Raw genomic sequence first — 23,541 nt, 5'->3', positions numbered from 1 at the left:
CTCTCCTCAGAAAAGATGGAATAAAGTCTATAGGTCATTCCTATGTTTGGAAAGCAGTTGACCAGATGTATACATATGGTTATCACTGGAACATCACATGCGGGGTTTGTGTGCCAGCAGTGTGGCTGGGTATAGAAGGTGGCATGAGGGCTGGTTGTGGTTGTTTTCATCCCAAGTTTTTTGACATCTGGGGCATGGGACAAAAGTATCTAGTTTTGGTTTGGCATTCTGTGACTATCCAGTGGGGTTATTTTTTCTTTCCTCCTCTTTTATGGGGTAGTTTAAGGTTTAGATTTTCTTTTTTTAACCACAGAATCTAATTTAATTGTGGTATTTAAAAAATTATTTTTTGTATATGCGCCCAGAGCTTTTTGGGTTATTGGTAAACTTTAAAAAAATACCACAGTGCATGTAAACATATATAATTTAAGAACCAGTCATGACTGAGGCCTATGACATCCTTTGGAAAATTCTTACTCGAGAGCAGTTCTAATTAACAAGATATTTTCTGGTTTCCTTGTTGCATGCTTTATTAATAATAATGCTGTTAGTCAGATAGAATCTTTTTTCCTCCTGGGATTTAATTTTTTCCTATTCCCTTTCTCAAGAAATAATTCTATTGCAATTATCTTTAATAAAAAAGTGGTAAACTTATGATAACAAACAACTAACATGATAGAGATAAGAACGATTGGATTCTTAAAAAGTAGGAATAGTGCAGATGTTCTTTTATAATAAACTCACTGGAAATGAACTACAGGGAAACCTCATTAAACTGCAATTGGTTTATGCAAAAGAATCTTACAATTTAAAGAATATGCTCTTACCCGCATTAACTAGATTCCCTAACTATTGCTGTTGTTGCTGTTGTTTTTAAATAAGGATATTGGATAACTCGCTTGGCTATTCAGAACTGTTTTGTTTTTCCTGTCATGTGAATTCCAGGTTAAGACAGTTTCATTCTTTTAAGTAGTGAGGAGACTAATGTCTGAGTGAAATGCTGATAAAATTTGCTGCATATTTCTAACTGTGCTTTGGACCACAGTGAACAAGAGTGGCTAGGCTGTGAAATTTTGGTATTCAGAGGAAATGGTGACCTGATTCTTTATTCTTCAACACGTCGGGGTCTAGGGAAGAAAACGTTGTTGTGCTGAGGAAAGATGAGATTGCAGCTCAGCACCAAGATTGCAGCTCAGCACCAAGATTGCAGCTCAGCTCTAAGATTGCAGCTCACCACCAAGATTGCAGCTCAGCTCTAAGACTGCAGCTGAGCACCAAGATTGCAGCTCAGCACTAAGATTGCAGCTGAGCACCAAGATTGCAGCTCAGCTCTAAGATTGCAGCTCACCACCAAGATTGCAGCTCAGCTCTAAGACTGCAGCTGAGCACCAAGATTGCAGCTCAGCACTAAGATTGCAGCTCAGCACCAAGATTGCAGCTCAGCTCTAAGACTGAAGTTCAGCACTAAGAGTGCAGCTCAGCTCTAAGACTGCAGCTCAGCTCTAAGATTGCAGCTCAGCTCTAAGACTGCAGCTCAGCACCAAGAGTGCAGCTCAGCTCTAAGACTGCAACTCAGCATCAAGATTGCAGCTCAGCTCTAAGACTGCAGCTCAGCACCAAGACTGCAGCTCAGCTGTAAGACTGCAGCTCAGCACCAAGAGTGCAGCTCAGCACTAAGATTGCAGCTCAGCACCAAGAGTGCAGCTCAGCACCAAGACTGCAGCTCAGCACCAAGATTGCAGCTCAGCACCAAGATTGCAGCTCAGCACTAAGATTGCAGCTCAGCTCTAAGATTGCAGCTCAGCACCAAGATTGCAGCTCAGCACCAAGATTGCAGCTCAGCACTAAGATTGCAGCTCAGCACTAAGACTGCAGCTCAGCACCAAGATTGCAGCTCAGCCCCAAGATTGCAGCTCAGCTCTAAGACTGCAGCTCAGCACCAAGACTGCAGCTCAGCTCTAAGACTGCAGCTCAGCACCAAGATTGCAGCTCAGCTCTAAGACTGCAGCTCAGCTCTAAGACTGCAACTCAGCTCTAAGATTGCAGCTCAGCTCTAAGACTGCAGCTCAGCACCAAGATTGCAGCTCAGCTCTAAGACTGCAGCTCAGCTCTAAGACTGCAACTCAGCTCTAAGATTGCAGCTCAGCTCTAAGACTGCAGCTCAGCCCCAAGATTGCAGTTCAGCTCTAAGACTGCAGCTCAGCACCAAGATTGCAGCTCAGCACCAAGAGTACAGCTCAGCTCTAAGATTGCAGCTCACCACCAAGATTGCAGCTCAGCTCTAAGACTGCAGCTCAGCTCTAAGACTGCAACTCAGCTCTAAGACTGCAGCTCAGCTCTAAGACTGCAGCTCAGCACTAAGATTGCAGCTCAGCTCTAAGATTGCAGCTCACCACCAAGATTGCAGCTCAGCACCAAGATTGCAGCTCAGCTCTAAGATTGCAGCTCAGCACCAAGAGTGCAGCTCAGCTCTAAGATTGCAGCTCAGCACCAAGACTGCAGCTCAGCACTAAGATTGCAGCTCAGCACTAAGACTGCAGCTCAGCACCAAGATTGCAGCTCAGCTCTAAGACTGCAGCTCAGCTCTAAGACTGCAACTCAGCTCTAAGATTGCAACTCAGCTCTAAGATTGCAGCTCAGCTCTAAGACTGCAGCTCAGCACTAAGATTGCAGCTCAGCTCTAAGATTGCAGCTCACCACCAAGATTGCAGCTCAGCACTAAGATTGCAGCTCAGCACCAAGATTGCAGCTCAGCACCAAGATTGCAGCTCAGTTCTAAGATGTAAGATGCACACAGTGAGTGAATCTCTGGGTGCATGCACCATAGCAGTTGGTTGCCTTTTTAACTTCAGGCATGGAAAGGTATTTGAGGTATTTATTTATTTTATTTTATTTGGCCAGGGAATTTGTGTTATAAAATTATTATAAACTTATTTAATTATTGTAAATTATTGTGTTAGCAAAATTATTTACCTCCATGTCAACTGATCGCTCAAAAATGAATTAAGCTTGTAATATTTCTTGGCGCTCTTTTATGCTGTAGCCCTAGAAACTGAGAACTTCTCAAGGCTTTGAGAAAGTTATACTTGATACAACAGAGCAACATACAGTGCTAGGGTCAGCATAATTTCTGGAAATCCTTCCTACAATACCAAAGAATTTAAAAGTATGTTTACTTTGTAAGTGCTAAAAATAGTGTCTAAAACATGAATAGCAGCTATTTATTGATGTTATTATGAGAAATAATAAAATGCATAGGAAAACAAGATATTTACAATGCATATTTACTTAATGTTCAGTACATGTAAGCCTGAACTCACTCTCTAGCACAGGCGTTTTAGTATGTTCCAGGAGGTATGTCTCTCCTGTTGAAAGGCTGTCTTCCCCAGACACCACTTCCTTGGAAAGAGGTTTTGTGTGTGATAATATGGTAGTGGATCAGAGTATTAGCTGCCTTTGCTATGGTGTGACCACCACTCTTTTAAACATTTCTCTGCCCAACTTAATGTGCATCAGGGCTGGGGAAAGAGGTGGCAGTAATAGGTTATCATAAATATTGGAAAGAGATTGATCTTTCACAGTGAAGTATTGTTAGTCTTTTTTTTTTTTTTTTTGGTGGTACGCGGGCCTCTCACTGTTGTGGCCTCTCCCGTTGCTGAGCACAGGCTCCCGTACGCGCAGGCTCAGCGGCCATGGCTCATGGGCCCAGCCACTCCGCGGCATGTGGTATCTTCCTGGACCGGGGCAGGAACCCGCGTGCCCTGCATCGGCAGGCGGACTCTCAACCACTGCGCCACCAGGGAAGCCCCGTATTGTTAGTCTTGAATGTGTGGCTGAAGGAAGCTGTAGGACTTCTAGCCTCTTCTAGGTCCTCATTCTGCTCAGGATGGTCAATGTCTGTTGTGGAATATCCTCTAAACTGGAGAAAGGCTTAATGACCTTTTGTAGTTCTTAATTCAGTTCTTTCTATGTCACCAAGTTGTCAAGGAGCAACTTTACCATGATGTCTAAACTTTTCCATTTTTAAAGTATAAATAGTCATAGTAAGTTAATAGTAAGAGATTTTAGAAAAAAAAATAAGTTAAGAAAAATGAGTAGAATTTTGCAAAGTAGTTTAGCTGAGTCAAGATTTATAAAATCCACATTGTGGGTTCTTAGGGAGTATTAAACAATGTTGGATAACAGTATGGACCTCCATCTAGTTTGGAATGCTAATGAAAGAAACTGATGTTTATTGGTTGCCTGCTATGAACCAGGAACCTTGCAGGGTCCTTATATGTACTTGTGTATTTAATCCCTTGAGGTGGTCTTACTACGTCTATTTTAAAGATGCAGTAACTGAGATCTATAAAACTTTAACCAAGTTTCCCAGGTCACACAAGTAGTAAGTGGCAAGCCAATCTTTCATGAAAACCCATGCCTACAGTCTGTTTTTCTAGAATTCCTAGGTCTGAGCTGCTAGTGAAATAGATGAATCTGGTAAATTTATAGCCTTAGATATTTAAGTAAATTCCCCATGGGTGCAATTATAAAGCAGCATTCCACTCAACACAGATATTTACATACTCATTCCCATCTGCCTCTCCTCTAATCAGTCAACTAGCCTGGTCCTGGGATTCCTCCTTCATGAAGTATATTAGATTGATCTTCTCCTCTCTATTGCAAAAGCTAAAATGCTATTCAGGCCCTTCAAACGTATCACTTGAATGGTTAACTGGTAAATTAATATACTGAACCACCACTTCCCTTAAGTCATCCAGTGTCTCCCGGTTGCCAGCAAATAGGTCAAAACTCCTAAGGACGGCATTGAAGGATTTATATAATCTGTCTCCAGATTGCCTTTTCAGAATCCTCTACCACCACCCCTATATCGGGACCTGGATCCAGTGTTGCCAAGTGGTCTCCCTACATCTCTACCTGGGCGTGACGCTGTTTCTCCTGCCTGTTCACTGCTTAATAAACTTGACCATTCTGACTCCAGTTCAGATCCTAGTTCTTTTCTAAAGCTGCCGTATTTCTGAGGTCTAGAGGTCTTTCTTACTTAGGCCACCTCTTGTTAAACCAATCATTTGGCCCTTACCACTTACTTTGAGGCACTGAGAAGAGAACCGGTTTGACTATGACCCTTTTACTTATTGTCTGTGTGACCTTTGGCAGCCCATTTAATATATAAGGCTCAGTTTCCTTAAATATGAAATGGGTTATGGTTCGGAACCATCCCCATTTGACCTCCCATGGGGAAGCTTCTTTTCTTTATGGCTCAGTTCCTAAAGTTGTAACATGGAGATAATAAGAGTAACTAACAGAATTGGTGTGACAATTAACTGTGCATTAATCAGGAGGAGTGAGGTTATTTTACCGGAAAAACCAAACCCAAATCTTAGTGTCTTTTGTTTTTTTAAAAAAAAATTTATTTGTTTTTGGCTGAGTTGCGTCTTTGTTGCTACGCGCAGGCTTTCTCTACTTGCGGCGAGTGGGGGCTACTCTTCGCTGCAGTGCACAGGTTTCTTATTGCGGTGGCCTCTCTTGTTGCGGAGCCGGGCTCTAGGCGTGCGGGCTTCAGTAGTTGTGGCACGAGGGCTCAGTAGTTGTGGCACGAGGTCTCAGTACTTGTGGCTCGCGAGCTCTAGAGCACGGGCTCTAGAACGCAGGCTCAGTAGTTGTGGCGCATGGGCTTCGATGCTCCACGTAATGTGGGATCTTCCCAGACCAGGGCTCGAACCCATGTCCCCTGCATCGGCAGGCAGATCCTTAACCACTGTGCCACCGGGGAAGCCCAATCTTAGTGTTTTAAAACCACAAAATTTTATTTCTTGCTCACACTCCGTGTCCATATCAGGCTGGCAGGAACTCTGCTCTACAATGTTCACATTCAGGGACCTTGAATGTTCATATTGCTGGAACTGTCACTAACTGGAATAGCACAGTCAATGTGGCAAGAGGAAGGGGATGGAGTGAGTTGTGCATTAGTTCTTAGAGCTGCTGCTCAGAAGTGATATGCATTTCAATAGCCAAAGCAAATCTCATGCCCCAGCTAACTTCAAAGAGGCAGGGAGGAACAATCCCACCAAGTGCTCAGAAGAACGAGGCCCAGAGTCATCTGGGAATGGCACTAATCATGGTCTTACCTTGTGTCATGGGGCCATTTTCTCATGGTACAGTTCATGTTTTATCTGCCCTTCTATGACATAGCCTCCTTGGTTTCAGAATGAGGGCTGTGTTTTCTGCCCTCCTTTCCCTACAATGATCAGCATAGATCCTCAGTACATGTTTCACTGAATAGAGGACTATGCCAAGTGGTTTCTCCCCAATGCTAGGGAGCATTTTAGGTTTTAAGTCCCAGGATTTGCTTTTATATGACGAAAAGTCTTAGGTAGAATGACTTCCCTGGTGGCGCAGTGGTTAAGACTCCACGTTCCCAATGCAGGCGGCCCAGGTTCGATCCCTGGTCAGGGAACTAGATCCCACGTGCATGCTGCAACTGAGTTCGCATGCCACAACAAGGAGCCTGCGTGCTTCAACTAAGACTTGGTACAACCAAATAAATTAAGAAAAAAGAAAGTCTTAGGTAGCATTTACGTAATGCAGAACCAAGGTGAGGTCTCTGAAAGACCTTACTGTCTCCTGCTGTCTTTTTGCTTGAGCCATATGGAAATCTAGACTGCGGACTCGGTGCATCAAGAGAAGTGCTCCTTTGAAATGTCACTTCCTTTTCTAAAGAACCGTTGCCAAAGGCCAGGATTAATTTCTAATTTTCAGTTGAAGATCACCTGCTGGGTAGTCTGAAGTCGTATTATCAACATCTTATTTGCTTTTTCTTTTCTAATTATGTAAGACATTTATATTTGTTATGGAAAAGTTAGCAAATATAGATGGACAAAAAGAAAAAAAAAACCATAAAAGGGAAAATTACCCCAAAGAAAAACATCTTATTTCTCATCTTGAGTTAATATCTTTTAAACAAAACACCATATACTCTTTCATTGCTGTAGTGAATGTTTCTTACAACACTGATCAATTAACATACTGTGTTATAGTTTCTGTCACTACACTGTAAATTTACAGACAGTAAATTTACATCATAAGCTTGGCCTGATGTTTTCAAAGAAATTCCTTTTTATTAAACAAATTTTAAACAATACATAACAACTGTCTTTCTCTGACTTAGAATTACAAATCCCAGATGCAAGCATGGCTTTTTAAAAGTCACGAAAACAATCTTTAAGTAAACAAAAAGAAGTGGGTTGCAAGGAAGCGGTTCCATGAGTCTGTGGCTTGATGTGCTCCAGGGATGAGAGAGGCATTACTAAAAAATCAAGATGCTCTGAAAGAAATGGGCAAAGGGGCGTCTCCTCTCTTGTTGGGGGCCCTTGACAGGGTGCCAAGGTTGGAAAATGAGTAACTTTACTGCTGTCAGAGCCATTGGAGGAGCCCGAGACGCGGGAGTCCGTGTTCCAGGCATCCACTGCCTTTGGTCTATTTGATCAGCAACCTCAAACTGTAAGTCAGGGAGCTGGCTGGCCGCGGGGAGACGAGGTGCTGGTGGGCGTTCCCTCTGACCTGACGCCATGATGCTTTTCTCCCATGGCCACCCTTGGATCAGAACCTCAGTGGGTAAATGGTGTGACCTTTTTGGGAAACTGGATCCCTGTTCTCTCAGGGCCTCTTCTCTCCTCCCGGCCAGTGGGGAGAATTTACTGCCTTCAATTCCTCTCAAAGAGGACACGTTGTGGGCTGGATTCGGGGGTACTAGCCTCACTGCGTAGACATCGCACGTTGAGACTGATTAAATCAACACAGAAATGGTATATGAAATGAAATGAAAATGTAAGCTGAGGGGCCTGGGTAAGATGACAACCAATGTTTGTTTAATGCATTATAAGATAGTGTCATTATGACTGTTATTAACTCCGTCTTCTAGACAAGGAAACTGAGGCAAGCACAGGTTAAGACTCTTGCCCCAAATTACATGAAAATGATTTCTCAGTTTCCTTGGAGCTCAGTATTACATGGTGAATGGTCTACGTTTTCTTTCCTATAAACTCAACTAATGCTATTTCCTGCCTTTCTCTCCCTCAAGGCCTGTATTTTCACCTCCACACCTTCTGTCTCCCCATAGTGCTTTGAGTATGCCATGAGTGTGAGTATCTGGGCCCCTTTGTTAGTATGTTGTCCTTTCCCATTCTCACGACTCTTTATTTGCTTAGATTCTATCTTTTTCTCAGCCTTCCCTGGCCCGTCCAGCCCACAGAGATCTCTGTTACCCGAAAAGCTCCTCTGGCATTTGTTAGCTGTAGTACTTCTTTAGGGCTTACCGAGTGCCTAGTAGTGGAAGTTATCTTTGTATAAGTTTATGTGCCAAACCCAAATCTACACTGTAAACTCCTACAAGGCAGAACAGCCTTGCGTACAGCAAGCTTCAATGAACACTAGCGCTTTATCTCATACTTTATGATGTCCTTTTCCTCCTAGATAAATACACGCAGAGTACTGTAGATTCTGTAACCTCTGAAAGGAATGGCCATATGATTAACATCATTATTCATGTTGACGTAGTCCATTCAGGAAGCAATCAGAGGAGACGCTAAATTGAAAACCTGAAGCTTGGGAAATACTTATCCTAGCTTCATGTTATTTAGTATTTCTTCAATAACTGAAAAGGATTTATGGATTTAACGGCATATACCAAGATTTGTAACTCCTGTACACTTTATTTTGTGGCATGTGCTTAAGCATCAGTGAATTGAAATCACGGACCAGAAAATCAAGCAACATATACTGTTCTGTTTCCTCGAAGTCAGGCTTCTCCCCTGGAGTTGAGCCCCTATTGAATGCTAACTCTATGTCCATTTCATCAAAGCCTTCTTCAATCCTTTTTTAGAGTCAGAAATAAAGATCTGGATAAAACCCAACTATCTGCAACTTAATCCTGTTGATTTCAAAACCCTTAGCACAAAAGGAAAATAAGGCTAAGTAACTTAAGGCACATGCATTCTGCATATGTTTTCTCCAAAGATACAGGGTCTCGGGTCTTAAAAGACTTAAGCCTGAAGTTTGCAACTTTGATAATAAAGGCTGTTTTGTGTTTCAACAGCATCTGATGTTTAAAGATTAATCTGTCTCTAAATCCATCCTGAGGAGAGCCCAGATGTAGTAAATAGAGATGATTCAACCAACTTTATGGGGAAGGATTGGAATTTTGCCTCAAATCCTACCCTTCGGAGACAAAAATCTCCAGTTTGGCAACATACACTGATAAAAATAAGTGAATAATTTCTAAATCTCCATTTCCCTTTGGTTTGTAAAGACAGTCTTAAAATTAGTTAATTGCCAATAGGCAGATGATTAAAAGGTGCTGCAAGGGTTTGAATTAATGGACGAAAGGCAGCAAGAGGTAGGAACAGAGCCTGAAAAGAAAGGACAGATAGTGAATATTTTTCTGAAGAATACATAGCTGGTTTTTTTTTTTTTTTTTTGGTTTTCTTCCTTCAAACATACCAGTTCACAGGATAATCATCATCACAGCCGTTTACATTTACATAATGCTTTACCACTCGCTTTCACAGATTTTTATTCCCACTTGATCAGAGGGTGCCTGCTTTGTGCTGAGTGCCTAATCTTGAAATAAATCATTTACTATATGAGGATTTAAACAGGTCTTTTGGATAAAAAGTGCATTACATATTTATGAGCACTGATTTCAAGAATCATTCTGAAAGAACTATTGATGTTGCTTTATATTAGAAATCTGAACTTAATCCCATTTGATTCATCCTTGGTTTTATTTTCCAGAGGTTCCAAATCATGTTTGTAAATCCCTCAGGGTCCATTTCCTCCGTGTAAGAGGAAAAACGTTTAGGTGCATGTCAGGAGTTTACGAACCTTCTGCCACTAGTCTCATTATATTGGGAAAATCAATTTTCTGAAATGAAAACGGCAGTCCATTTTTCGAGGCAATCATGATGATGATAATGATGCTAATAAAATGTAGGGGTTCTAATTCAGTACAGCAGGAGAGAGGAGATTACAGTCTGTTAAAACAGTCCTTTGATGTCTACTGTGAAGAGGGATTCCAGAAATGGTTCGCACTTTTATCATGCATTATTCCTTGAGTGTCCTTGATTTATTTTTTTATTTAGAGGTTGTTTATAAGGGTTACTGCCACTAAACTAGTTGTTTCCTTCATGATCAAATCCCCAAGAATCTAGGAGAAAAGACAATTGCATGTCATTGGAATTATTTTTTAAGCCCCTGGGAAGAGAAAGAAAAAATAGTATAATCATTGTTTACTGATTGCTACAATTCAACTCCACTCAAAGATTTTGCTTTTTTAAGTTAAAAAAAAAATTACTAGGGGAAGGCTTTTTTTTTTTTTTCCTCTTTAAAGAAACAAGAGGGAAAAAAAAAAAAAAAGAAAAAATGAAAGCAGGGGCCGCTTTGCAAGGCTACTGGTGCCTGAGTAGAATTGTTAACTGGTTCCCTCTCTCTGTGCTGGGCTGTCTGTATTCACTGTATCACAAGCTTGAAGCCAGACCTCATTTGACTGAGCCAAAAAATGGTCCTTTTGTTGCTGTTTTTTTCCCTAGTGTCATCTCTCATGGTTGCCTGGGCAACCAGTGTGTATCCTTTCAGCATAGGTTACTGGGCCCCAGGAAGGAAGTGCTCCAGTGCTGGCCTGCTATTTTTATAGAACCGTTACATAATACAATCTATTAAAACTTCCTCTTGGTGTTTTATTGCACAAAGGGGAAATTAAGTTTGATGACTCCTAAATGTTGGACGGAGGATGTCAGGTGACTTGGACTGTTTGGCTCGGGCCACATAGCAACAATATTCCTATATTCAATTCAAGGAGAACCAATATACAAGCATGCCCTTGGCAATGATCGCCTGCCTGCGGATCACTGGAGGCAACTGAGCCCTCAGCTGCTCGAGGGTGCGAGTTTTGTCAAAGTGCACAATGCTCCCTCTCTGGTAGGATGGCAGCGGACAATGAAACCCTATTCACAGCTAAGGGCAATGGGAATTTTAAGGTGTAGCACATATGCTTTTAATAGGCGGGATGATTACTGGAAAAGAGAATTGGATTGAAAGGCAGAGGACCAGGATTCTCTTCCCAGAACTGCCCCTTCGGCATTGCGGGAATGCTGTGCGCGCACCGCTGTTCCCCCACGGTCGGGTGTGCCGCTGGGTCACTCTGAAGTGGTCCCAGGCAGGGGCATCAGGAGCGAGAAGGCGCAATGGCTCACTGGCTTTTTGGTGGAGAGCACTGAAGGCCACAGAGCCCTTTTGCGTTGGCAACACAACTTCAGGGATTCTCCACTTGCTACAGGACCAATAGGGTGTGCAAGCTCTTACCTCTTCCCCCTACCCCACCTTACTTAGGGGTTACAGTTGACTACCTGTCTGAATTAAACCAGGTCCAAGTGTACAGTGGGCTCAGAAGACCTGTCCTGACCTTTCCATTCCTGGAGCAGAAATGAACCCTTTAACCCCCGGGAGAGACTTATGGCCACAAGTGACCTGAGATTGAGGTTCCTAGGACTAGAGAGGGTCTGAGCTGGGTACTTTCTGCTGTCTCTTCAAAATCTTCCTCTGCGGCTTTCTTCACTCCCATCACCTCAACTAAAACTTGAGGCGCCTGACTCTTAACTCGGTGTCTCCAGCCTGCTTTCCTTCCGGGCTCATCTGTCCTGTATTCCCAGCTGCCTGATGGAGATCTTTTTCTGGCTGTCTCACTTTACCTTGGGCTCAACATAGCTAAGGTGAAACACAAATCTTTTGTTTCCCAGCCCAGGACCCTTGCTGTCCCCTGGTTTCCGTGAATAGCTGATTTCAGAGAATGTGAAATGTTGCTGATCATCTAGTCCAACCTTTTCATTAATTAGATGAGGCTGAAGAGGTTAAATGACTTGTTCAAGGTTACCCAGGGAGTTGAGAACGGAGGGAAGACCTCTGTGTGCTGGATCCCCACTCCCTGGCACCCAGGCTTGATGTCTCTAGGAACTTTGCACCCTCTTCCCTCACCAGGTCTTATCAGTCTTTCTTTCATGATCTCTCATAATCCAGTCTTTATTTCCCATTTCCACACCTGCCACCATCACTGAGGTTCTTATTTGCCTCAAACTTAGACTATTTTAGTTTCCTAATGGGTTGCTGCCTTTAATCTCTACCCCTTGAGTCAATATTGTATTTGACCTCTGGAAAAACCTCACAACTTTATCATGTCACTTTATTATGCAGACACTTTTGCTTGTTTACATTCAAGCCTGAATTTAACTCTCCATAATCTGACCCTCCCACCCCCAACTTGCATTTGTAGCTTTATCATCCATCCCAATCAGTGGCCCTCTGTTCAGGAAGGTTTATTTTATTGGCCATCCTTTTTTTCCACAGGTCAGAGATTCATGGACTGTTTTCCTTTTTTCTTTTTCTTTTTGCCGTACGCGGGCCTCTCACTGTTGTGGCCTCTCCCGTTGCGGAGCACAGGCACCGGATGCGCAGGCTCAGCGGCCATGGCTCACGGGCCCAGCCGCTCTGCGGCATGTGGGATCTTCCCGGACCGGGGCACGAACCCGTGTTCCCTGCATCGGCAGGCGGACTCTCAACCACTGCACCACCAGGGAAGCCCTGTTTTCCTTTTTTCATGTTATTGCTTCAGACAGGATGATTTCTGATGAAGTATTCCCAACCCTATTCTCTAGGGCTTCCGGAAAATTGAAAAGGATACGGAGTTGATAGAATCGTAATGAATATTTTGCTCAAAACTTCAGTCCCTCATTCAGAACACTTCACTGAGTGTCTCTATTATGCTCAAGCAGTAACCAAGCAAGATACAGCCCCTGCTGCGTGGGAGCTTATTAAGAGCAGAAGGCAGGCGTTACATAAAAATTACATAGCCATTAACTACATGATTACACAAAGAACTAATTTATCACAAATGTTTTAAGGGCTCTGGACCCTAAGTGAGAGTGCATGAGAGCAAAGAATGGCGGGGGGTGGAGGGAGGTGAGGGCAGGGCAGCCTGGGATTTAATATAGTCTGAGAGGCAAAGGAGAATTTTCTGAGGAAGTGACAAGAGGGGTTGGAGAAGCCAAGGGAGTGGTAAGGGGGAAGGAAAGGTCTACCCAGGCTGAGGGAACAGGGTGGTGAAAGCCTCTAGAAGCAAGGATCTAGATGCTGTGCAGCACCTGACTAAAAGGCTGCAAGGCTGAGCCCTGAGACTCTGGGGGAAATTATACTGTATATACAAAAAGTTTTGGGAAGCCCCCCATGATAGCACTCCATCTCTCTGTAGGCTTTACAGTCTATAATAAGTCAAATTCTTTTGTTTTTAGGGGAATCCTTCCATGTGGTAAAATTTCTACTCAGAAATTTATAATTTATAAATTTCTACAAATAATTGTGCATCAGTAACAGTGTTTACTTTCTTTGTTTTAAAGCTATAATGATTTAGGGAATTGGGTTGAGCTTTCCTCAAACCCCTGGCTTGGGCAGTAAAGTTACATTTCTTATGGTTTCTTATCCTAGGAATTTGACCTTATTTTTCCTTTGGGAAGAAGTTTCTTTAAAAGTGTAAACTCAGTTTCATTAACTAGCTGGTTCACTCTGGAACAGTGGACTCGGGGAACTTCTAATTGTTTAACTTATATTCATTAAAATAAGCAAACATGGCCCCTTAGATAAGGTGATGAAAGCAACCTTTTATTTCTATAAATTCAACTGAGTAATAGAAGAAAGTATAAGATACAGGAAAGGTAGGGTTTTAAAACTTGAAGATATTATTTAACTTTTTTTTTCTTAAAAACTTTGACCTAAAAAAGCTGCTCTGTGTAGAAGGGGAAAATAATAGAGCTGGAATGCTGTACGTGACTCTGTTCTATTAATGTAAACAGGAAGGATGGAGAACATTTTCATTTTTTCTTTCCCTTTGGCAAGCTCTCAGCTCAGCTTCCTATGGGTGGAAATGGGCAATAAATAGCAGGGTATCCAGTGGCCTCTTTCTAGACCTCCTGGTTACTAGCATTGGCAAGAACTTCACTCCCCTTTTCTTTCTTCTTATTTTTAGAGTGTTGACTTTTTTCTTTCTCAGGGTTGAGAGTAAGGCAAGGGCCTGTCATTATCAGAGAGTGAGGTGAACCACAGAGACTGGTTTCCCAGGAATCGGCACCCAGCTGCCAACCTGGTGGGTCAGAGTCATCATCATTAGTACCGCGGGTGGTTTTCCTGTGAAAGTGAGACTTCCTTTAAATCACACACACACACACACACACACACACACACACACACACACACACACACACACACGAGTGGTATGCATCCCCCCCCCACCCCTCCATCTGTTAATCTGAGAAAATATACCTCTTGTCCTATGCTCTTCTGCAAAGAATTCTCTCTGAGTTGAACTGTAAGCAAAATGCTAAGTAATTTCTGAAGATGAGAAATCATTACATTTTTTTTTCTTGTGTTTCATGGTGATCCACCAAATACTTTTCTGTGGTTTTGACTAAAGGACAGGATTTCCCTTCTGCTAATGAGAAGAAAAAATAACCTCTGGTTTTAAAAAGGCTTTGGAATTCTTGAAAGAAATTGTTGCAGTATTGGACATTTCAGCCAGCCTAAGCTATTGGGGGAGCTCAAAGGTGGGAAACAACAAGAATAATAATAGTTTTCTGGTTGATGACAGTTAACCTTTAACAGTCTTTAGGTGTAATCCGGTTACACTTAAATATAGTGTTGCTATAAGGATATACCAAAAATATGGTAGAGTTACAATTCTTTGTTCTCATTGGAAGAAAAGAGAACTTTATCTTTGTGGGGTACTTCTTCATTTGGGGGCAGGTGCTTTGTTTTCAGGCAAACTGGGCAGAATCCACTCATCCATTTTTTTTTCAAGTTAAAATGCAACAGTCCTTTTGCAATGACCTTGGATTCTGTAACTAGATGTGCACCTATAGGGCCTGGCATCTTGAGCTTGATCATTCTCATCTCCTGGCTGGAGGGTCATTGCTTCCTCAGTTATGTCTCCCAGCTGCTAGTTCAGTCTTATGAGGTATTTGAACATCATCTGAGAAGCTGCAGTAGAGAGCTGTGAAATAATTAAATATTTGATGTTTTGGTGGGCCTAGAGGTGAAGAATGTGTTTTCCTGTCCAGGTAAGAACATGATTGTTTCACATGGAGGTGACAGGATATGTTGCCTCTGCCTTCTGGGGGCTGGGAGTTGTAGTTTAATGGGCGTCTGGTATTATGTTTTAAAATACCACTGTCGGGCTTCCCTGGTGGCGCAGTGGCTGAGAGTCCGTCTGCCGATGCAGGGGACACGGGTTCGTGCCCCGGTCCGGGAAGATCCCACATGCCGCGGAGCGGCTGGGCCCGTGAGCCATGGTCGCTGAGCCTGCGTGTCTGGAGCCTGTGCTCTGCAACGGGAGAGGCCACAACAGTGAGAGGCACGCGTACCGCAAAAAAAAAAAAAAAAATACCTGGGTCTCTTTTGTCTTCGAGAAAGTACCAAGCAATCTCCACACTTTCTTATTTATAATGTCATCTCATTAAGAAAGAAAAAAGCATATTTATCTCCCTCCTAAGAGTAAGCTCATGGAATGCATGTATACATTTTATACCTACATATTTCCCTACTATCCACCCTTCATACCCCCAGCCCTTACAATCTGCCATTTGACAGAAATCCCTTATACCATCGTCATCTTTTGTCTGTGCCCAAAGTTTTTGCTTCTGATTTTACCTTTCGAAATGTTAATCACTTCTGGCCTAACATTAGTGATGGCAGAGTTTCTTATTTATCCTCACATGTTACTGATTTCTTTCTCTCTTCAAACTGTGAGTATCCCTGGCCATCCTCTTTGTTTTCTACCCTAGGAAATACAACGTCTGACACGGCTTCAAGTCATCTGCCATGTCTCGGTGACTCATAAATCCATATATGCAGCTCTTACTGGAACAGACATATATCCAGAGTAATACACTGTTATCGGAAACCTCGCCATTTGGATCTCTCAAAACCTTTGGTTGTACCACGCAACCAAAGTAGATGAAAAACGGTCAAAGAACTATTTTATATGATTCAACCTAATAGTTATGTCCCGAAACTGAAGTTATTGCTTTCTCCCAACCTTCATTTCCTCCAGCCAGCCTCTTACTCCCATTGCAGTTCTGGATGCTTGGTGGTTTGTTACATTGGAGACACGGGTAGCAGCAGAACTCTCTTTCATCTGTCTCTCTGTTCCTCCTCTGTTTCCCCTGCAAGCAAGAAGGCTTATAGCTGTTCTCTGGTTTTTTTCTTCTTCCTAACCACGTTATCCCTGGAATGCCATAAGGAAGTTTGCACACCCCTTTGTATAACCTGATTTATGTCCAGGAGCGCTGATTCTTGGGTAATATGGGTTTGTTTCTTGTCACTTTTTTGGAGGGCCCTTTGTATCTCTTGTTCGAAGTTAAAAATACTTGTGATTAGATGCAAGGTTCTTTCTTGCTCAGTGTTTCAGCATAGGTCTACTACTCTACCCTGGGTCTATTATTTTAGCATAATAAACCACAGTTAAATTTCAGTAAGCTTCAGTTTTCTAATCTGTAAATTGAGACTAATAATATTAACAGTCTCATAAGGTAGTGGCTGAATTAATTTAATACATACAAATCACTTAGAACAGTGCATGGGACATAGTAAGCCCTTTTAAAATGTAAATTATGCTGAAAAAAATGAGAAGATTCATTATCACGTGATGGGGTCAAATTTCTTTTGCTGTTTTCTATATTTCTGCAAAAACAAAACCTAACAAAACCACACTCAAAATCCACAGCTTTTAAAGGAGTTATGTTTAGTTCTGGGTCTGTAAAAGAGCTTTTGGTTAATTCTTACTTGTCTTGATTCAATTTCATCCACCTTAACTGTAGTGCTTTTTAATGAGGGTTAAAAAAAAAAAGCTAAAAAAAAAATCATGTACCCTTTAGGAGGTATTTACTATCAAATGTTCTATTAAAGGGTTGCTATGAAGAAAATCTTTTGGTAAAGGTGATTCTCAAACTTTAGTTTGCTGAAATGGCCTAAGAAATATAGTAAGGAATTTGCGCTGCGGTAATATCTTTGAAGTCTAGTCGCCTGCCTTTAATTTTGCAGTAAGCGCCTAATCTCATTAGATTTCATACACTCAGTGTTTGCACTTGCACAAAAGCTGTCCAAACAAAGCCAAAATGTTGACACCACCGTCCTCTGATGGCATTTAGAATGAATATATTAAACACACTTGCACTAGCCTTGCATTAAGCTAAGAAATAAATTTTGAACTTTGAACTCAGCAGGATAAAAAAGCTTTACTTGATAGCTGAGCAATTGTGTTGTGGTATGGTATAGGGAATTCATTGTGTTGTTCAGAGTCCAAACTTGCAAACATTCTCTACATACAGTAGGCACTGCACAAGTAAAGAATTAAAGTAAGGAACAGTCCTCAAATCCTGTTGTTAGGGACCTAAATGGAAAGTAAAGTGGGCTGGTGGATTTGCTTTGAAAATCACTGAATAAACTTTGATTAAATTCACTTCAGAGAAGGATTCAAAATGAAAGAATATCTTTTAGTTAGTGTGTGAGAGTATGTCTATTCAATTCACCTTGCTAATTTACACGTTTAGAAATTTTCTTTAAAAATCTGGCAATCTTATCTTTTTATTGAACATTTGGAAGCTGACGACGGTAAAGAGGGTTCAAATAAGACTTCTTTGTCCCTTTAAATAGAATGAAGATAGCAGCAAGGCTGGAATTAAGAATTAACTAAATCTAATGCCCGGGGGTATTTAATGGTTTCTAACTAGATAGTACCTAAAAGAAATAGATTTCCCCATAAAACATGTATAAATGTTTATAAACCTATGTACCTGGAACATGGCCATCAATCAGGAAGCAGGTGCCCGCAATGTTTGATCAAGGAAAATAGTTACCATAAAGTTCACATATTAAAATTTTTGCCTGTTCCTAACTAAGAATCTCATAGTTGCTTAGTCCAATTGCTTTCACTCTTACTTGACACGGTTTTTTGCTTGGGTATTTGCTTTTGGCGTATATTAAGGGCTTTTTAAAAGAAACACTTTTTGAAATGTATTATACTAGCAACTGTCAGAATACCATTGAAGATGGTATCTATTCTATCTTACATCATCCTTATTATGAACACCATGAGAAAAATTCTCTTCGGTCTTCATGTCAAGAGTGGTAGCATTTTTTTGGGCTTCCCTGGTGGCGCAGTGGTTGAGAGTCTGCCTGCCGATGCAGGGGACACGGGTTCGTGCCCCGGTCCGGGAAGATCCCACATGCTGCAGAGCGGCTGGGCCCGTGAGCCATGGCCGCTGAGCCTGCGCGTCCGGAGCCTGTGCTCCGCAACGGGAGAGGCCACAACAGTGAGAGGCCCACGTACCGCAAAAAAAAAAAAAAAAAGAGTGGTAGCATTTTTTTAATATAGCTGGCTTGTTTTTACTTTCTGATGGTTGTAAACCTGTAACTAATTGATCACCTTTCCATCCTTGCTTTTGCTTGCAGGAAGCTTAGAACTCTACTTGCTACCTAGTGCCAGCAACTGTAAGGCAATCTGTGCATGTTACTGACTCTTGGCTTTATTATTTGCCTATTCTTATTTTCCTTTTGTTCAAATTCCCTCAAAAATCATTACATTTTTCATTGCATAATTTAAAAAAGCTGTCACAAATCCTTTGTAGAAAGAGATATGTATACACACATTCATAAATTCACTAGTACATTAGTACATTCACAGATTCATGCTTGTGACATCAATGGTTTTCAAAACCACAGCAAATTAGAAGCTGGAAGTTAGAAGGTGAGGGATGACTGCTAGGGAAAGAACAGTAAGAATGTCGATTGATAAGCTCCATTGAGGACACCAGAAAACTGTGACAAGAGACAGGTATGGGAACTCAAAAACACAACTGCCCAAGACCATGCAAGGTAGGGCTGAAATACCCCGTGTGTCTCTCTAATCCAAGAATTGGTAATATGCTGCAATGCTGCATATTTTGTTATAAAATGACCTCAGTAATAAGATAAGATTGTAGTATATTCCACATACTTTGTCTAACAAGGCAGTGTTCTGCTTCCTATCCTTTAAAAAGATGTACCTAAAAGAATTGGGTCTCCTTCAAGGACTGAACTTCAGTTATTGAGAAAACAGAGTCAGCCAAAAACCTTTCTTCTCAGTGAGGTTGACTTAAGGTGTTCTTATAAAATCACCACATGCGAAATATCTATTGCATGACCAGGTTTGAAATTAGTACTTTATTTCTAAACAAACCACTGCAACCAGCATATTCAAGAAGCTGGTCTGCTCTGTTGCATCACCTGAACTGACCTGTCAAGGACAGCCTGGGCTCATTGAGGGTGAGAATATGAGAATGATCACCCATGAAGGGGAAGTTTAGTTACAAGCGCTGAGAGGGAATTTGATTCAGATGTAAGTTGGATAATAGCAAGCTAATGTCTCTTTGACTCCACTACCTTTGCTTTTCATAAGATGCCAGAAGGTCCTTAGCTCCCTGGCTTGCAAAGGGGAGGGTGGGTTGCAGTGAGAGACAAAGATATTTGATTCTCCTTGTAAATGAAAAAAGGCAGTAGAGCTCTTTCCTGAGCTCACGTGGTACAGTGTTTAAAAGGATGGACTCTGGAGCAGAAATCTTGGGTTTAAATCTTGGTTCCACTACTTACTTGCTACTTAACTTCTCTGTGTCTCTAAAGCTCTGTGTCAACGGCTTCAAAATGGGGCCAGTAATATCCCATTACGGAAAGGGTTGTCGTGAGAGTTACTATAAATAATAAATAAAGTGCTTAAAACAGCACCTCACTGTGTTCAGTATATTATATGCTATATAAATGCAAATATTAAAAATGACGGTTAGTTAATTATTAAATAATACTAAATATTATTGTTGAAGTCAGAAGAAGGGAGAAATTTATTCCACTTCTAAGGCAGAATAAATTGCCCCTTTCTCTTCACATTACATTAAATTTTCTCTTCACATTACAGTTGCAAATGTTTGTGAATGTCTTTATTTTATTCTATTTACATGCCACTGAAAACACTTAAAAGACAGTGAAGTGTGGAGGCATGGATTTGAGTCTTGGCAGAAAAAGGTTTTGGGGCTATTAAGAATAATTCCATGTAGTAAACCATAGATCTTACTTTTTAAAAAGTTTATTTTGAATGTGGCTTTAATCTCATTTTAAAAGTAACAGAACCATGATCCAAAAATTTTTCTGTTCTTTACTCAGTTCAATCACGTGAACAAAACCACCACTGTGGAATAAACTATATGGTGTATTTCCATCCAGCCTCTTTTGTGTATGAGCATGTACGGGTTTGTGTATGTGTTAGTAACAGTGACTCGCAAACTACTCTTTCCTGCCATTCTTAATGGACGTTTGCTTAACCATGTTCTAAATATTCCTATAAGCATTTCCTAATATGTTGACTATATTCTACCTCTTCACTGAAATAGAAGTAAAATCATTTGTAAATCTGAATATCTTAATAGATTAAATAGAAGTAAAATCATAGAAGTAAATAGAAGTAAAATCATTTGTAAATCTGAATATCTTAATAGATTACTTGCAACATCAACTGAATGGGCGAGTTTGTATTCTGTCTTTTCATTTAATATTATTTATAAGAATTTTCCATGTAATTATGTGTTTTAGAAATTGTTATTTTGAAAGTATTTCAAGCACACACACACACACAGAAGAGGAAAATATAATTAACCCTGCACACCTCTCACCCAGATTAAACAATTATCCACATTTTGTCACAATTGCTTCATCTCTCTCTTTTCTCTCTCTCTGGTGGAAGCATCTTAAAGCAAATCCCAGACATTGTGATATTTTGCCATTTCATCCATAAACATTTCAACATGGGTCTCCCAAATAATTTTCCACGTCACCGTAACCACAATACCTTTATCAAAATGAACAAAACTAACATCTAATTCAGGCCATATTCAAATTTCCCCCAAAGACTCAGATAGGTCATTCTAAATTGGTTTGTAGCTTTCAGAATCCAATAAAATCCACACATTGCATATGGTTGTGTGTCTCTTAAATGTTTTTAATCTAAAACTGTGTCATCCAAAATGGTAGCCACTGACCACAAGTGGCTTTTAAATTTTAAATTAATTAACATTAACTGACATTAAGACATTCAGATCATAAGTCACACTGGCCACATTTCAAGTGCTCAGTAGTTACACACGTCTAGCGATTGCCATATGAGAACATTTCCATCATTGCAGAGAGTTCTGTTGGACATTGGGCTCTAGAAGATGAACCTTTACCCTGCTTACTCCAGGATCACTGAATTATTGAAGAAATTGGGTCAATTTTTGATAATTCTGGATTGCCTACGTATGGACAGTTTAAGTTGTTCCTCACAACTGGTATTTCCTGTAAATTGGAAATTTTGTCTAAAAGCTTGATTAAAGTTCAACAACTTGTTTTGGGGGGGCAGGAGTATTTCATACTTACTTCAGAAGTACTTCATACTTCTGTATACTTCAATAATCATGATTTTATGGTCACTTTTTATTTCATTGAGTGTATATACAACAATATTATACTTAAGTTGTCTTTTATTATTGCATACTTAATTAGTTTCCATTTAAAACTTTATATATAGTATTGTCTTAACTATTTCTATGAACAGAGGTTTTTCTATATTTCTGTATCTTAAGGTATTTCTTTAAGATAAATGACCAAAAAAGGAAATTCTATATTAAAGCTAATAGTAGTTTTATGGTTCTGGATATATGCTATTTAATTAATTTTCAAAGGAATTGTCCCAACTGATGCTGCCCCCAGTAATATGTGGGTGCTAGTTTTACCACATCTTCACCAGCATTGAGTGTTATCACGGAAATGATCATAGTTTTTTCAATTTAATAGTGCCCTGTGATTTGAATCTGTCTTTTCTCCAGTCCTTCTTATTCCCTCATGTCTTGGGCAGGCTCACAGCAATGAAGCCCTTCTTCCAACAGGGTACAGTTTTCAACATCTTAGATTTGAAGGCAGGATGCACCAGGAGACTTTGCCCTGGGCCCTTCCTGCCTAGATCCTTTGGGCTAATAATCCCTTTTCTCTCTTTATGATTCATTCTGAGCAGGCTTAGTGGTTAATCTTCTATTTCCAGTTTTATGATCTGTTCCTCCCCCTAGCCTAGATCTGAAACATCCTTTCCTTCAACAATTCAAATGTCTTGCTATTCATTTTCCCCTTTGGTTCAGAAAGCTTTAGTTGTCAATTCTATTCCCTTGTCAGCAACAATTTTTTATTCTTACTGGCTTAGTCAGGCCGTCTGCCCTGGCTTTCTTTATAAGTGTTTTTGTGTAGAATTTTTGCCTCCTAGGAAGCCCACTGTAGCATAACATAATTAAGTGACAATATATGAGGTGCCAGGGCTTTACAAGCAGTTAATGACTGGTTGGAAGATTTATAAAGCAAGAGGTGAAATCAAAGAGAACCAAACGCTCAAGTTCTATATAAATAAAAAAATAATGTGGTTTTAATTGTTGTTTAACAGATATTTGAAAAGAAGTATGTGAAGACATGCATATTAAGAAATCTTGACATGCAGTTGCGCGTCCACTAACACAACTCCACCTGCACCTTGTATTTCCTTTTCCAGCCTCCCATATTCGCCTGCTTCCCACAACCTTCTTCTTCAGCATTTGCTTTCCAGTCTACTGACCTCTGGCCCTCCTTTGATTCTTCATTGCTCCCTCTTACATTTTCAGTAAAAATAAAACGAGTGTGACTGAGGTCAGAATCTGGCTCTTTATACAAAGCTGCACATGCAAGATGCGAACCAGTGAGGAAAATGTGTATCATGGGAAAGTTAAAATTACAATGGGAAACTTAACTTTGGAATTTCCTGCCTGATCTGTCTCTTAAGTTAATGTTTTAATTCGATGTCCTTATTTGGCTTGAAATGAAAAGTTAGAGCTGAGATAGAAAAGAACAAATCAACAAACAAACAAAAAGTACCTACATGCAACTTATTACAGCTGTGATGAAGACCACACAACAGCACATAACTTTCCAATGGTTGTACTGTTTACAAAGTCTTATAACATCGACCAGACTATATGACTGAATACTTATAAAAATTGTGCTACATATGTACAAAGTGATTTTTGGATTCCTGATAGCTGTGTCCTATGATACCTTTTTCAAATCTTATTTTCTACTTTTTCAGGACCTCAGAAACAAACATGTGGAAAGTTCTGCTTAAAGAATGTTACGCTATGCACAGAGCAAATATCAATCCAAAAAAATATCCCCACCCCACCCCAAATAAACTTAAAGTGGTTGAACATCTCATACTAGGTTGGAAAAAGGGTTTAGTGATTATATAATCATCTGTTTCCTTCTAAAGGAATCATCTGGCACAAAATTACAAATTGTAAATACGTGGTGAGTGAAAATGCAATCAGAGTTATTGGAAGATGTGCAACTCACCTATACTATTCTAGCATT

General features: G+C 40.6%; 1 long non-coding RNA gene across 5 annotated transcripts in view; it reads left to right on the top strand.

The window, feature by feature from the left end:
• Positions 1 to 21,019, top strand: part of LOC307185615 — a 114,447-nt gene extending 93,428 nt beyond the window's left edge. For 4 of the 5 annotated variants that reach the window (XR_013828116.1, XR_013828117.1, XR_013828118.1 and 1 more), the window contains one exon: positions 1,132 to 6,083. This is a non-coding gene — a long non-coding RNA (uncharacterized lncRNA). Of the gene's footprint in view, positions 1 to 1,131; positions 6,084 to 15,878 lie in introns of those variants that run through there. The other variant, XR_013828115.1, reaches the window with a different exon arrangement.
• Positions 21,020 to 23,541: the final 2,522 nt, after the last annotated feature.

This window comes from Stenella coeruleoalba (assembly GCF_951394435.1).
Source record: "Stenella coeruleoalba genome assembly, chromosome: 4".
NCBI classification, from domain to species: domain Eukaryota; kingdom Metazoa; phylum Chordata; class Mammalia; order Artiodactyla; family Delphinidae; genus Stenella; species Stenella coeruleoalba.
The sequence above is the reverse complement of the archived record's forward strand: the minus strand, read 5'-3'. Positions and strand labels throughout refer to the sequence as shown.